Genomic DNA, 15,193 nt, shown 5'->3' with positions numbered 1-15,193 from the left:
AAACATATAAAACAAATTACAGCAAAGGAAAATGAATTACCCGGGGTCACACGACATCTCAGTAGCAGAACGAAGAAGAAAACAGTATGGAGGCCTCCCACCCATGCCTCCCACTAGTCTAGGATGCTGTTGTGATCTAGTGCTTCATAATATATTTATAAGCACTCCACATATGTAATAAATCATTATGTATTGATTCAAAACAGTGCCATTTGCAAGCCTCAAAGCGCCTTACTACATAAAAGGATCAAATCACTCTGCCAGTCACTGACAGGCAGGCAGTACTTGACTAGTAGACGGGTATTAGCAAAACTCTAAGGCAAGCTGAGAACCAGGAGAGGAGTGAGTTGCACTGACTCCTATAAGTAGCAAATCTTGGCTAATTGCAGAGGAAACACGTGCTACTATATCTTATATTTTTAACTGGCTGGATACAGAGAAAATCTTTTATTTGCATCAATCGATGTTTTCATTAGAGGTCCATTGTGTCAGAAACTTCAGAAGTGTAATGGATATTGACTACTGGAAAAGAAAGACTGTTTTAAAGCATGCAGGAAAGTCAAGTACATAGGAAAAACCGACATGTTCATATATGCAGTCTTGAGGAACAGGCAGCTGTCAGTTTCTTTAAAATGCCTTTGGAGCCAAAAATTTTTTCAATAACCAGGGTGTGAGATTTTAAAACTCACTGTAAAGGCTGTGATGTGCTTTGGGGGAGCCAGTTGTTAAATATTCAGGAATCTTGTAAACGCTTCCTAAACTGTTAGGTATGTTGAAATGGACAATCCATTAGGAGCACATCAATTTGTAAACCCTACAAATCAGGACTATTCCCTGCAGGAAGCTGATTTACCATCACACCACTGCTTCTAAACATCCTTTGGGTGGTGGAGTTTGCACTTGAACTTAATTTTTACTGGATTCTGAAATGAGTCTCTGGAACAGCCTATAGATTCATTCCTAGATAGTTGTTATGGGTTAATATTGTTGTGCCTGACGGGCAAATAATATGATGTGATGTCTCCCATGTTCTCTTGGATGAGAGGAAAACTCATATTTTCCCAAAGTGTAAACCAGGAAATGGCGATCATGGAAATAGCTTCTTCTAAAGAAATAAAATAAATGTATAATGAATGTTTTCACCCACATTCAGTCAGGCTCAATAAAACACTATTTGCCTTCATGCTGGAAATTGGAAAGGGCATGCCCTGTCAACACACTGACAAGTTACAGAATTAATTTTGTTCCCAAGAAAATCACCGGCACCTCAATATTTTATCAACCGAAATGTCTCAAAGGGAAAAGGTTCATAGATGTTTAGTGAAATCGCCCAGTTCTACTTTTCAAATGGTAACTAATTATTTATGGATGGCTCTTCCAGAACAAAAGTCACTGTCCAGGTGGTACCTTCACATCTTTTGATTAAAATAAATATTTTTTATTCAATGTTAGTATTTTGCATGGAAATTGTCCAAGGTAATTATTCCAACTCTGCCAAATCAAACACATTGGGTTACTTATTTTCCTAATTTTAGTTTTCTTCCCAATTTTGGTTCCTTCCTAAATTTTGTTTCATTCATGTCTAGGGGTAAAGGGCTCAATGTCCTACCAAGTTTCACTGGAAAAGACTTGTCATAGAGAGAAGAAACAAGACTGAATTTGGATATCTGTCCCCACATTTTTCACTTTGGGGGCATGTGTGCCAAGGCAGTTGAACACCAATCATCTTTTATTGAATTGGATATTCCCTGAACTTACATGACAGCCTGCAATGAAACTATATGTTTGGATAGCATCACAGGAACCCATCATGAGCATCACATTAGCAAGCAGCACCTAAGAGAGCAGATGTGTGTGTGGGGATATTTATGTAATAACAGTTTACTGAGCATCTATTCTGTGTACAAAGCATCCTGTATGCATTCTCTCTAACCTTTATAACATTGCTCAAGTTATTAGACCCTTTTTATAGATGGGAAATTAATGGCTCTAAGAAACTAGAGGGACCACATGAAAAGTATAGGAAACAGAATTTAGACCTGCTCTAGCTAGTTTTTTCCTCTATACCACCCTTCTCAATATAATGTTGTTTTAACTGGATCACAGAATAGTCCTCTCCCTTCTATATCTGTTTTTCATAAATAGGCATGTGTTGATACTCATAAAATTAGAACCATTAAGAGTTTAGGGTGCTAGAATAAACTTCTCTGAAACCATAATGTGAGAACATTTCCATTAGATCTGTAAAGCAATTTTTAAATGGGAGTTTTCACACTAGGAGCGAAACTGTGAATTATGAAATGTCATCTGATTTTTATAACTGTAACAACTACTATTAAGAGTATAGAAGTCATTATTTAAAACAGTATATATGAGAAAATTAACATATAATTTGCAATAGGGCTTGCTATAAGTTTAACTTTAAAAAAAAACTTGTTTATTAATTATTGGGGGAGCAAAAGATTACTCCACAGATGAAGTACACTATTTGGCTATTTTTATAAATTTGCATAATAACATCATCAATGTCTTTCACTTTTAACCACGAAAAGCAAGTAGATCGAATGTCATTTATCTTATTTTACAAAGAAGGAACAGCAGCAGTGGCAGGGGTACTAGCAGAGCGGATTGAAAGTCACTTCTTAAGATTCTCATCCTGTGCTTTCTCCATATATCACACAGAATAGCAAACGTAGAAAAGTTTTAAACAGTGAAAGCCCTAGAGACAGGTGAAGCACTGCTTATGAAAGAACAACAATTCCAGCTCCAAATTAACCTGCAATGTTCATAATGCAAATAGCACATTGAACAGGTAAGTTGTGATGGAAGGAGAGAAAGCTCAGCAAAAGCTTAGGTCTGGCACAGGTTGGTATCCAGTGCGTGGTAGATGAAAGTGGACCAGAAAAAGTTGAAACAGAAATAAGAAAGTCCCTGAAATCTTTCTAAACCTGTGATTCAAGGTCATTTAAGGCTTGTTCTATATGTTGCTACACGTCCACTGCCACAAAATTAATAAGGCATCTGGTGAGGCCACTTTTTTTAATGTATTCGCTGAGAAACATGCTTTGTCTCCATTTGCCCCCTTCCCCGAGAATACAGTTTTTTGTGTTATTTTTAGCACAGTCTCCACAACCATCTAAAAAGACAGCAACAGTAAATCGGCCTCTAGTCACTACTGTAATTTTCAATAAAATTTACCTGGCCCATATTAAAGTCTATTTGTTAAAGCATATATTTGTTTAACAGGTTATTTTGCCAGGAGGTGCAAATCTGCTTTTCCTACTAATTGAAAAAAAAAAAAAAAAAAACAGTGAAAGCAAAATCATGTCCTCCAGCAACGAGCTGTCTTTATATTCCCATTCCTCCTTTATTGCTGCCACCACTGCAAGTAACCTGGATAGGGGGTTTTGTTCCCATTAAGCATGGATCTTTGCTTTTCCAGGCTGTCTTTATGTGACCCAAGTAAACACATCAGAAAACTTCAGTTCAATATACTATCTAATAACCAAAGATGATTAAAATCACCATTTATTTTCTCTTTTTTAGAAAAGATCATTGAATTTGAGACCTAAAGAGCTACCTGCTACCAAAGGTATTTTACCAATGCTGGTGAATGCATACTTGGTTTGGAAAACAACCGGTGATATTCTACTTCATTGTTATTAAGAAATATGAGGCTTCCCTGATGGCTCAGTGGTGAAGAATCCTCTTGCCAATGCAGGAGACACTTGTTCAGTCCCTGATTTGAGAAGATCATCCCACATGCTTCAGAGCAACTAAGTCCATGCACCACAACTATTGATCCTGTGCTCCAGAGCCCGAGAGCAGCAACTACTGAAGCTCGTGCACCCTAGAGCCCAAGCTCCCCAACAAGAGAAGCCGCTGCAGTGAGAAGCCTGTGCACTGAAACTAAAGAGTAGCTCCTGCTCACAACTAGAACAAACCCAGGCAGCAAAGACCCAGCACAGCTAAAAATAAATAGAAGAAATTTTAAAAAGAAATATTTGGACTCTAGGGGAGAAGGTGAGGGTGGGATGATCTGAGAGAACAGCATCGAAACATGTATATTATCAAGTGTGAAACAGATCGCCAGTCCAGGGTGGATGCATGAGACAAGGGCTCGGGGCTGGTGCACTGGGATGACCCAGAGGGATGGGATGGGGAGGGAGGTGGGAGGGGGGTTCAGGATGGGGAACACATGTAAATCCATGGCTGTTTCATGTCAATGTATGGCAAAAACCACTACAATATTATAAAGTAATTAGCCTCCAACTAATAAAAATAAAAGAAAAAAAAGAAAGAAAACTCCCCCCCCGAATTTCTGACACTTTAAAAAAAAATATGTATTCCAGAAATGTCTGATTTTGTATATACTGAACAACATAACCTTCTGATTTGTCTCCTATTAATCTTAACATTAATTTGCTATGAAATTAAAAAATACTAGGTTAATTCTTTAGAGCCTGTGTTTTGATGTTGTAGTGTTCCATTTGAAGGGGTTGAGACTACCTGGGTCTATATGATAGAAACAGCATGACTGTGGCCCGGCAGAAGCAATCAATTGAAGAAGCTAAATGATGTGTAAATGGAAATGACCACACAATTGATTTGACCAGGGCAATCAATACTGCTTATGGAGATAGCAAAAAATGAGCAGATCTGCTGGGCTATGGTCCCATTCAGTGGCTGCAAGTAGATACAATTTACAAAGAATGTGTACAGAAAGCCTTGCTCCAGAGAATCTAGATTTCTAGGTGCCCCAGTAGGCATCTGGCTCAGAGAAGGTATGTGAATATTACTTTCCCCCACTTTATTCTGGTCATGATATTTTTTGAAGTATTTGATTGATTATGTGTTTTCAGGATCAAGTACCACTGTCAAAAGCAGATATTGCAGATTATTGTTAAGTACACAACTCGGCTCATGAAAACAGGTGTAAATGGAACCCAAAGAGCTACCTACTGATTTTGCATATTTTGTGGGACATGGCCATCAGTCAGCACATTTTCAAAGTCAACAGTTAGCTGATTTTCAATTCAGAGAGCTTCTTCTGTTTTACTTTACTATTCTTGATATTGTCCTGTTTTCTACTAATTAGCTGGATTATTAGATCACTACTTCAGGACTATAATAATTCTGATATTTCATATGTGGTAATAAAAAAATAGGTAATTTGTTCTAAAACACTATGTGTATATGCATGTATGTATCTATCATATATCTTTGTATTTTCATTCATTCCATCATTCATCAAGTAATAATGGATAACCTTCTATTTGTGAGGCTCCACAGAGGACATAAGGTCCAATAAGACATGGTCTATTCCTCAAAAGGGTTACTATCAATTTAGTGGGAGAATGGTGGAAAACAGTCTCAAATGAAAAGGCAAAATTATCTTTTCTGATCCTGATTCAAACATCTTCCAAGTGGGTTGAATATCTTCTTGTGGTTTGGAGGATGACCCACACTTTATATCATCTCCAAGGTGAGGGATTGGTAAAATTTTGATGAAAAAAGTGCCATCTTTGCCATACACATGGTTTCTATTGCAACCATTCTACCCTGAAGCAGTAGACAGTTTGTTGATGAAATGAACTGGGATGTGTCCCAATAAAACTTTATTTGTAGACCTAAAGTTTGAATTTCAAAGTTTTCCATATCATGAAGTAGAATTTTTTGATTTTTCTAATCATTTAAAATTGTAAAAGCAATTCCAAGTTCATGAGCCATATAAAAGCAAGTGGCAGGCTGAATGTGGCCCAGAGCTATAGTTTATCAATGACTGTCCTAGATTGATGGAAGGCATTTTGGTGCCTCTAGCTCAAAGCTGTGATGATAATGATGGTAAACCTGATGCACTGACTCTTCTATGTGCTTGTCACTTTCCAGACTTGTTAGTAGTGGTAGTGTTAGTTGCTCAGTCATGTCCAACTCTGACACCCCATGGACTGAAGCCCACCAGGCTCCTCTGCCCATGGAACACTCCAGGCAAGACTATTAGAGCAGGTTGCCATTCCCAAGCCATGGATTGAACCCAGGTCTCCTGCATGCAGGCAGATTCCTTACCACTTGAGTCACTGGTGAAGCCCCTGTCCAGACTCCTTACCTGTATTATCTCATTTAGTCTCACAATACCTGTGGAAGTCATTACTTATCTCTCATTATAGATACTCAGACACAGACAGAGAAGACTTAACCTTCCTAAGGTTAACCTTAATGGACTTAACCTTCCATTCAATTCAGAGAGGATATGTGCCTAAGATTTTAAGTGTGTGTTGAGGAGGGAGTGGCCAAAGGTCTCCATGGGAGCAGGGTGTGCACCACAAGTGAATGGAGAACGAAAAGTTCCACTCTAGCTGGTTAGGAATGGAACAGAAGTGCCAAATACACAAAGCCACCTAGAAATTCGACCCAAACACTCCAACTCTTTCAGTGACCTTGTATGCATAGCCCTAAAATTAGCTGGAAGATTCCCTTGGGGAATTCATAAGTGTTTTTAGGAATTCCCAGGACAACTGGTTCCAGGGGCAGATCTAGGACTCTGCTGGATTCTTAGATACACTCACATTATTATTATATCAGTTGACTGGGGGAGGAGTTCATAAAGTCTTAAAGTTCAATGCAGTTGCTGTCGAGTACCTTTGGAACCTGACAAGTGAGAATTTAATCTTGAGAAAAGTTTCTTCCTCATGAGGTGTCTGGAACTTTGGAAGTCAGCCAGACCAGGGTGTATGTGTGTGTGTGTATGTGTGTGTGGAGGAGGAAGTTGACCCCTCAACAGTAGTGCCCCAACATGAAAAACAAGGTTAAAATCTATTCCCCTTCCAGTCGCTTTCTGCAAATTTTGAACAATGTCTATATAAACTCTGGGCCGAGGCTTAGGCATGCTTACTTTTATTCACCTTAACAAAAATGCTAGTTATTATATGTGCATATTTCCATCTGCTTCAATCTTTATTCTGATTGCATAAAAAATCTTACAGAGGACAGTTTAGTCAATTAGAGTTGCAAGTCTCTTTCTAAACAGATCTGGGATGAGGCAAGTATGTAAAAAACAAGTGTAAAGTACTTAGTTGCTCAGTCATGTCTGACTCTTTGCCACCCCATGGACTGTAGCCCACCAGACTCCTCTGTCCATGGGATTCTTCAGGCAAGAACACTGGAGTGCATAGCCATTCCTTTCTGCAGGGAATCTTCCTGACCCAGGGATCAAACCCGGGTCCCCTGCATTGCCGGCGGATTCTTTACTGTTTGAACCAGTAGGGAAACCTGAGGCTAATATATAAGCCATCAACAAGACCATTTTCAGCAGAAGGAGTGAAGTACACATCTGAAGTATACACAGCGGTCCTGCGAAGTATGGCCCCACGGCTGGCCAACATGTCTACTCCTTAACAACTATTAACAGGCCGATTGGCAAATCATATGAAAGCACTTACATCGAGAAAAGGCCTTTGTATGTGAAATAGCAAAATAAAGTTCAGCTTGCACTATTTTAAAAAAATGAAGTTGGCAAATGCATGATTCTGTTGCACTAAATAGTTATGTTAGTATTAGTAACAGCTTCTCACTTTCTGGAGTTTTAATTATGTCTCTCGGGACTGGAAGAAGGGTGAGGGCGGGGGATACAGATTTTAACAGCTTATTTGGTTGCTGTCCCTACCTTTACTGCTATTGAACTAAAAAAAAAAAAAAAAAAAAATCTCCACAGGCTAAAATTCTTTACATTGCAAATAAAATAGTTTTTCCCTGGTTTTTATCAGCATGGGTCCCACAAGGAACCGACAGCCGGTTTATGTCAATGAACAAGACTTATTGTTTTCAGATTTATTTTTTTATAGCAAAAAAAAAAAAAAGTTGGTGCTGAGCTTGAAACAAAGGCAACAAAGAACAATTCAGACTCTAATTTCGGGTTCCAGCACAATTGCTGGGTTGAATACAGGCCACCTTGCACCCAGTTATTTGAGGAGGACTCATTAATTTTGGGGCTCCTCTTGAAGTTGCTACACATCATGGCCTGCACACACATGAACACAGACTTACTCATGTACACACATGCTTTTCTTTTTACCCAATGGGCAGATGTGTCTGCTGTGTGTGTGTTTCCGATCTCCATGATCCATTCCTAAAAATAAATGGGACAGGGACTGGAGATCAGAGAAGCAGCAAGTAAAGAACAAAAGAGAAATCTTAAAAGATTTAGAATATTTTGTCTGGGACAAAAACAAGAGGTGACAACACTCCTCATTAAGCTAGCTTTATAAAATCTTTCCTTATTTCAGTCTACTCACCTTTTCCTTTCCCCTGGAGAGAATGAGGTTGCTAGGAATGTAGGAAACTTAAAGCACAAATTTGGGTTTATTTTTCCAGGGCTTCCCTGGGGACTCAGCTGGTAAAGAATCTGCCTGCAATGCTGGAGACCCAGGTTTGATCCCTGGGTTGGGAAGATCCCCTGGAGAAGGGAAATGCTACCCACTCCAGTATTCTGGCCTGGAGAATTCCATGGACTATAGAGTCCATGGGATCACAAAGAGCTGGACACAACTGAGTGACTTTCACTTTCACTTTTTAAGGGTTTCCCTGATAGCCCTGATAGTTGGAAAACAATCTGCCTGCAAGGCAGGAGACCCTGGTTTGATTCCTGGGTTGGGAAGATCTGCTGGAGAAGGGATAGACTACCCACTCCAGTATTGTTGGGCTTCCCTGATAGCTCAGCTGGTAAAGAATCTGCCCACAATGTGGGAGACCTGGGTTCAATCCCTCAGTTGGGAAGATCCCCTGGAGAAGGAAAAGGCTACCCACTCCAGTATTCTGGCCTGGAGAATTCCATGGACTGTATATCCATTAGGTCACAAAGAGTCAGACATGGTTGAGCAACTTTCACTTTTCCAGAAATCAATGGTATCCAGAAGTCTCTGGTGAAGGGGTGGGTTGGTGGTGGCCTGCTGCAGGGTTGGGGGCACAGTCTGTAGCAGTACAAGAATGGGATCTTTTGAGGGAGGATACCATTATCTTCATTACCTCCACCATAGTTTGGCCCCAGGTAAATAGCAGGGAGGGAACACAGCTCCACCCATCAACAGAAAATTGGATTAAAGATTTATTGAGCATGGCCCCTTACATAGAACAAGACCCAGTATCCCCCTCAGTCAGTCTATCCCATTTGGAAGCTTCCATAAGCCTCTTATCCTTCTCCATCAGAGGGCAGACATAATGAAAACCATAATCACAGAAAACTAACCAATTTAATCACATGGACCACAGCCTTGTCTAACTCAATGAAACTATGAGCCATGCCATGTAGGGCCACCCAAGACAAATGGGTCATGGTGAAGAGTTCTGACAAAATGTGGTCCACTGAGGAGGGAATGGCAAACCATTTCAGCATTCCTGCCTTGAGAACCCCATGAGATGAGCAGTATGAAAAGGCAAAAAGGTAGGACACTGAAAGATGAACTCCCAGGTTGATAGGTGCCCAATATGCTACTGGAGATCAGTGGAGAGAAATAATTCCAGAAAGAATGAAGAGACGAAGCCAAAGCAAAAACAACAACCAGTTGTGGATGTGACTGGAGCCAAAGCAAAAACAATACCCAGTTGTGGATGCGGAAGCAAGGTCTGATGCTGTAAAGAGCAATATTGCATAGGAACCTGGAATGTTAGGTCCATGAATCTAGGCAAATTGGAAGTGATCAAACAGGAGATGGCAAGAGTGAACATCAACATTTTAGGAATCAGCAAACTAAATGGACTGAAATGGGTGAATTTAATTCAGATGGTCATTATATCTACTATAGCGGGCAAGAATCCCTTAGAAGAAACGGAGTAGACATCATAGTCAACAAAAGAAATGCAATACTTGGAAGCAGTCTCAAAAATGACAGAATGATCTCTTCATTTCCAAGGCAAACCATTCAATATCACAGTAATCCAAGTCTATGCCCTGACCAGTAATGCTAAAGAAACTGAAGTTGAATGGCTCTATGAAGACCTACAAGAACTTCTAGAATTAACACCCAAAAAAGATGTCCTTTTTCATTATAGGGGACTGGAATGCAAAAGTAGGAAGTCAAGAAACACCTGGAGTAACAGGCAAATTTGGCCTTGGAATACAGAATGAAGCAGGGCAAAGGCTAATAGAGTTCTGCCAAGAGAATGCACTGGTCATAGCAAACACCCTCTTCCAACAACACAAGAGAAGACTCTACACATGGACATCACCAGATGGTCAACACTGAAATCAGATTGATTATATTCTTTGCAGCCAAAGATGGAGAAGCTCTATACAGTCAGTCAGCAAAACAAGACCAGGAACTGACTGTGTCTCAGATCATGAACTCATTCAGGTATGACCTAAATCCAATCCCTAACAATTATACAGTGGAAGTGAGAAACAGATTTAAGGGGCTAGATCTGACAGACAGAGAGCCTGATGAACTATGGATGGAGGTTCATGACATTGTACAGGAGACAGGGAGCAAGATCATTCCCAAGAAAAAGAAATGCAAAAAAGCAAAATGGCTGTCTGAGGAAGCCTTACAAATAAGCTGTGAAAAGAAGAGAAGTGAAAAGCAAAGGGGAAAAGGAAAGATATACCCATCTGAATGCAGAGTCCCAAAGAATAGCAAGGAGAGATAAGAAAGCCTCCCTCAGCGATCAATGCAAAGAAATAGAGGAAAACAATAGAATGGGAAAGACTAGAGATCTCTTCAAGAAAATTAGAGATACCAAGAGAACGTTTTAGGCAAAGATGGGCTCAGTAAAAAGATCAGAAATGATATGGACCTAACAGCAGCAGAAGATATTAAGTAGAGGTGGCAAGAATACACAGAAGAACTATACAAAAAAGATCTTCATGACCCAGATAATCATGATGCTGTGATCACTCACCTAGAGCCAAACATCCTGGAATGTGAAGTCAAGTGGGCTTTAGGTAGCATCAAAGGAGACAAACAAAGCTAGCGGAGGTGATGGAATTCCAGTTGAGCTATTTCAAATCCTGAAAGATGATGCTGTGAAAGTGCTTCATTCAATATGCCAGCAAACTTGGAAAACTCAGCACTGGCCACAGGACTGGAAAAGATCAGTTTTTATTCCAATCCCAAAGAAAAGCAATGCCAAAGAATGCTCAGACTACCGCACAATTGCACTCATCTCATACACTAGTAAAGTAACGCTCAAAATTCTCCAAGCCAGCTTCAACAATATGTGAACCGTGAACTTCCAGATGTTCAAGCTGATTTTAGAAAAGGCAGAGGAACCAGAGATCAAATTGCCAACATCTGCTGGATCATCAAAAAAGCAAGAGAGTTCCAGAAAAACATCTATTTCTGGTTTATTGACTATGCCAAAGCCTTTGGCTGTGTGGATCACAATAAACTGTGGAAAATTCTGAAAGCGATGGGAATATCAGACCACCTGACCTGCCTCTTGAGAAATCTGTATGCAGTTCAGGAAGCAACAGTTAGAACTGGACATGGAACAACAGACTGGTTCCAAATAGGAAAAGGAGCACGTCAAGACTGTACATTGTCACCCTGCTTATTTAACTTATATGCCGAGTACATCATGAGAAATGCTGGGCTGGAAGAAGCACAAGCTGGAATCAAGATTGCCAGGAGAAATATCAATAACCTCATATAGGCAGACGACACCACCCTTATGGCAGAAAGTGAAGAAGAACTAAAGAGCCTCTTGATGAAAGTGAAAGAGAAGAGTGAAAAAGTTGGCTTAAAGCTCAACACTTTCTAACACCATACACAAAAATAAACTCAAAATGGATTAAAGATCTAAATGTAAGACCAGAAACTATAAAACTCCTAGAGGAGAACATAGGCAAAACACTCTCCAGCATAAATCACAGCAGGATCCTCTATGACCCACCTCCCAGAATATTGGAAATAAAAGCAAAAATAAACAAATGGGACCTAATGAAACTTAAAAGCTTTTGCACAACAAAGGAAACTATAAGCAAGGTGAAAAGACAGCCCTCAGATTGGGAGAAAATAATAGCAAATGAAGCAACAGACAAAGGATTAATCTCCAAAATATACAAGCAACTCCTGCAGCTCAATTCCAGAAAAATAAATGACCCAGTCAAAAAATTGGCCAAAGAACTAAACAGATACTTCTCCAAAGAAGACATGTAGATGGCTAACAAACACATGAAAAGATGCTCAACATCACCCATTATCAGAGAAATGCAAATCAAAACCACAATGAGGTACCATTACACACCAGTCAGGATGGCTGCTATCCAAAAGTCTACAAGCAATAAATGCTGGAGAGGGTGTGGAGAAAAGGGAACCCTCTTACACTGTTAGTGGGAATGCAAACTAGTACAGCCACTATGGAGAACAGCGTGGAGATTTCTTAAAAAACTGGAAATAGAACTGCCATATGACCCAGCGATCCCACTTCTGGGCATACACACCAAGGAAGCCAGATCTGAAAGAGACACGTGCACCCCAATGTTCATCGCAGAACTGTTTATAATAGCCAGGACATGGAAGCAAAATAGATGCCCATCAGCAGACAAATGGGTAAGGAAGCTGTGGTACATATACAACATGGAATATTACTCAGCTGTTAAAAAGAATTCATTTGAATCAGTTCTAATGAGATGGATGAAACTGGAGCCCATTATACAGAGTGAAGTAAGCCAGAAAGATAAAGAACATTATAGCATACTAACACATATATATGGAATTTATAAAGATGGTAATGATAACCCTATATGCAAAACAGAAAAAGAGACACAGATGTACAGAACAGACTTTTGGACTCTGTGGGAGAAGGCAAGGGTGGGATGTTTCGAGAGAACAGCATCGAAACATGTATATTATATATGGTGAAACAGATTGCCAGCCCAGGTTGGATGCATGAGACAAGTGCTCGGGCCTGGTGCACTGGGAAGACCCAGAGGGATCGGGTAGAGAGGGAGGTGGGAGGGGGGATCGGGATGGGGAATACATGTAACTCCATGGCTGATTCATGTCAATATATGACAAAACCCACTACAATATTGTAAAGTAATTAGCCTTCAACTAATACAAATAAATTAAAAATAAATAAATAAAATGACTTAAATCCCCCCCTCCCCAAAAAGCTCAACATTCAGATAACAAAGATCACAGCATCTGGTCCCATCACTTCATGGCAAATAAATGGGGAAACAGTGGAAACAGTGGCAGACTTTATTATTTTGGGGGCTCCAAAATCACTGCAAATGGTGATTACAGCCATGAAATAAAAAAGATGCTTACTCCTTGGAAGGAAAGTTATGACCAAGCTAGACAGCATATTAAACAGCAGAGACATTACTTTGCCAACAAAGGTCCATCTAGTCAAGGCTATGGTTTTTCCAGTAGTCATGTACAGATGGGAGAGTTGGACTATAAAGAAAGCTGAGTGCTGAAGAATCGATGCTTTTGAACTGTGGTGTTGGAGAAGACTCTTGACAGCCCCTTGGACTGCAAGAAGATCCAACCAGTCCATCCTGAAGGAAAGCAGTCCTGAGTGTTCATTGGAAGGACTGATGTTGAAGCTGAAACTCCAATACTTTGGCCACCTGATGCAAAGAGCTGACTCATTAGAAAAGACCCTGATGCTGGGAAAGATTGAAGGCGGGAGGAGAAGGGGGTGACAGAGGATGAGATGGTTGGATGGCATCACGGACTCAAACATGAGTTTGAGTAAACTCCAGCAGTTGGTGATGGACAGAGAAGCCTGGTGTGCTGCAGTCCATGGGGTCGCAAAGAGTCGACAGGACTGAGTGACTGAACTGAACTGAACTGTACTCCTCTACCTGTGCCATGCTTGAGGTCAAGCTCCTTCTGGCAGAATGGAAAGAGCATGGATTGGAAGTCAGGAGACTGAGGTGCTGTTCTGGTGCATCACTAATTTGCTACCTCGATTCTGGCAAATTACCAAACTATTTCATCCCAGTGTTTTTGTAACTGAACAATGACCTTTCTAAGGCCCTTCTCTGGTTCAGTATTTACTCGTTCCATGCTTTCCTCTTTGAAAATGTAGCCCCAACTTCCATAACTCAAAAACAGTCCCTCCAGCTATCATCTGATGGGGGCTCATTGGCATGGCCCTTCTAATCTAGCTCCTGGATTATTCCCTTAGAATTTATTAACCGTCAAGTCCTGAGTTGTATGGGAGTTGCCTGGGACAAATAATCTCTGCCAGGGTATTAACTAACATTGACCTGAGGTTCTTAGCCCCCAGGAACACTGTTTCCACTAGGGATTCATAGAGGTCAGAATGTGCCTTCTCTAATAAAGAAATTCTGGCTCATGACTTGAGGTGAAGGGGAGAAGTAGTTTTGGGTGATGTCTTTTCATATGACACTCACCAATCATTTGGAGAAAACGTATATATGAAAGGAACCCCAGCTGTGCCAATGATTTAGAATTGGAAAAAGCAGTACGATATGTTTCAGAATGGATTTTAAAGCACTATCAATGAAGCCCTGAGGAAAAGCAGAACTAGATATTAAAATTCCTTCTCAGGGTCATGCTGCCACAATGACCAATGAACTGAAGGTGAGGAAATAATTCTCTCTCAGTACACTAGGGGTGGGGGTCTCTCACTCTGGGGAGCTAGGTAGGAATGATCAGTTTGAAGAGGGGAAGACATGAGTTTCATGCCTTTACAGGGGTTATATAATTTTAAAACACTCTCTTGTCACAGTCCCAATGTCAAGGCTCATTTTCTTACAGCATGTGGCCAGCTCATATTTTCTAATCCCTTTTAATTATGAAGCTCACTGTATGAAAGTTACTTTCACAGTTTTTCCTAAGATCTCTGTAAAAATTTTTTAAAATACTCTCAATTTTTAACCCAATTTTGTCACAAGAAATTAGTTGACAGAAACAATATAAAAGAAGCATTTTTTTCCCCAAATGGTGAAATGAACACATCTTACTGCTTTTTCCAATTCTAAATCATTGGCACAGCTGGGGTCCTTTTAGAATGTTAGTTTTCTCCAAATGGTTGGTGAGTGTCATACCAAAAGTAGTTGCTGAAATTGCTATTTCTGCATGGTTGTTGCTGCTTTGAAAGTTATCTGATCAACTGTTTACCAACAACACAGGATTTTGGCATTCTTTTAGGCCATGTGTGATCACAGTCAAAATACCCCAGAGGTGTTATCATTGAGTTCATGTGATAAAAATGGAAAATG

General features: G+C 40.1%; 1 protein-coding gene across 3 annotated transcripts in view; it reads right to left on the bottom strand.

Moving 5' to 3' along the window:
• Positions 1-15,193, bottom strand: part of CREB5 (cAMP responsive element binding protein 5) — a 432,361-nt gene that overhangs the window by 160,553 nt on the left and 256,615 nt on the right. The window lies entirely within an intron of this gene.

This window comes from Odocoileus virginianus, chromosome 1 (assembly GCF_023699985.2).
Source record: "Odocoileus virginianus isolate 20LAN1187 ecotype Illinois chromosome 1, Ovbor_1.2, whole genome shotgun sequence".
NCBI classification, from domain to species: Eukaryota; Metazoa; Chordata; class Mammalia; order Artiodactyla; family Cervidae; genus Odocoileus; species Odocoileus virginianus.
Note: the sequence above shows the minus strand (reverse complement) of the source record. Positions and strands in the feature narration are given on the sequence as shown.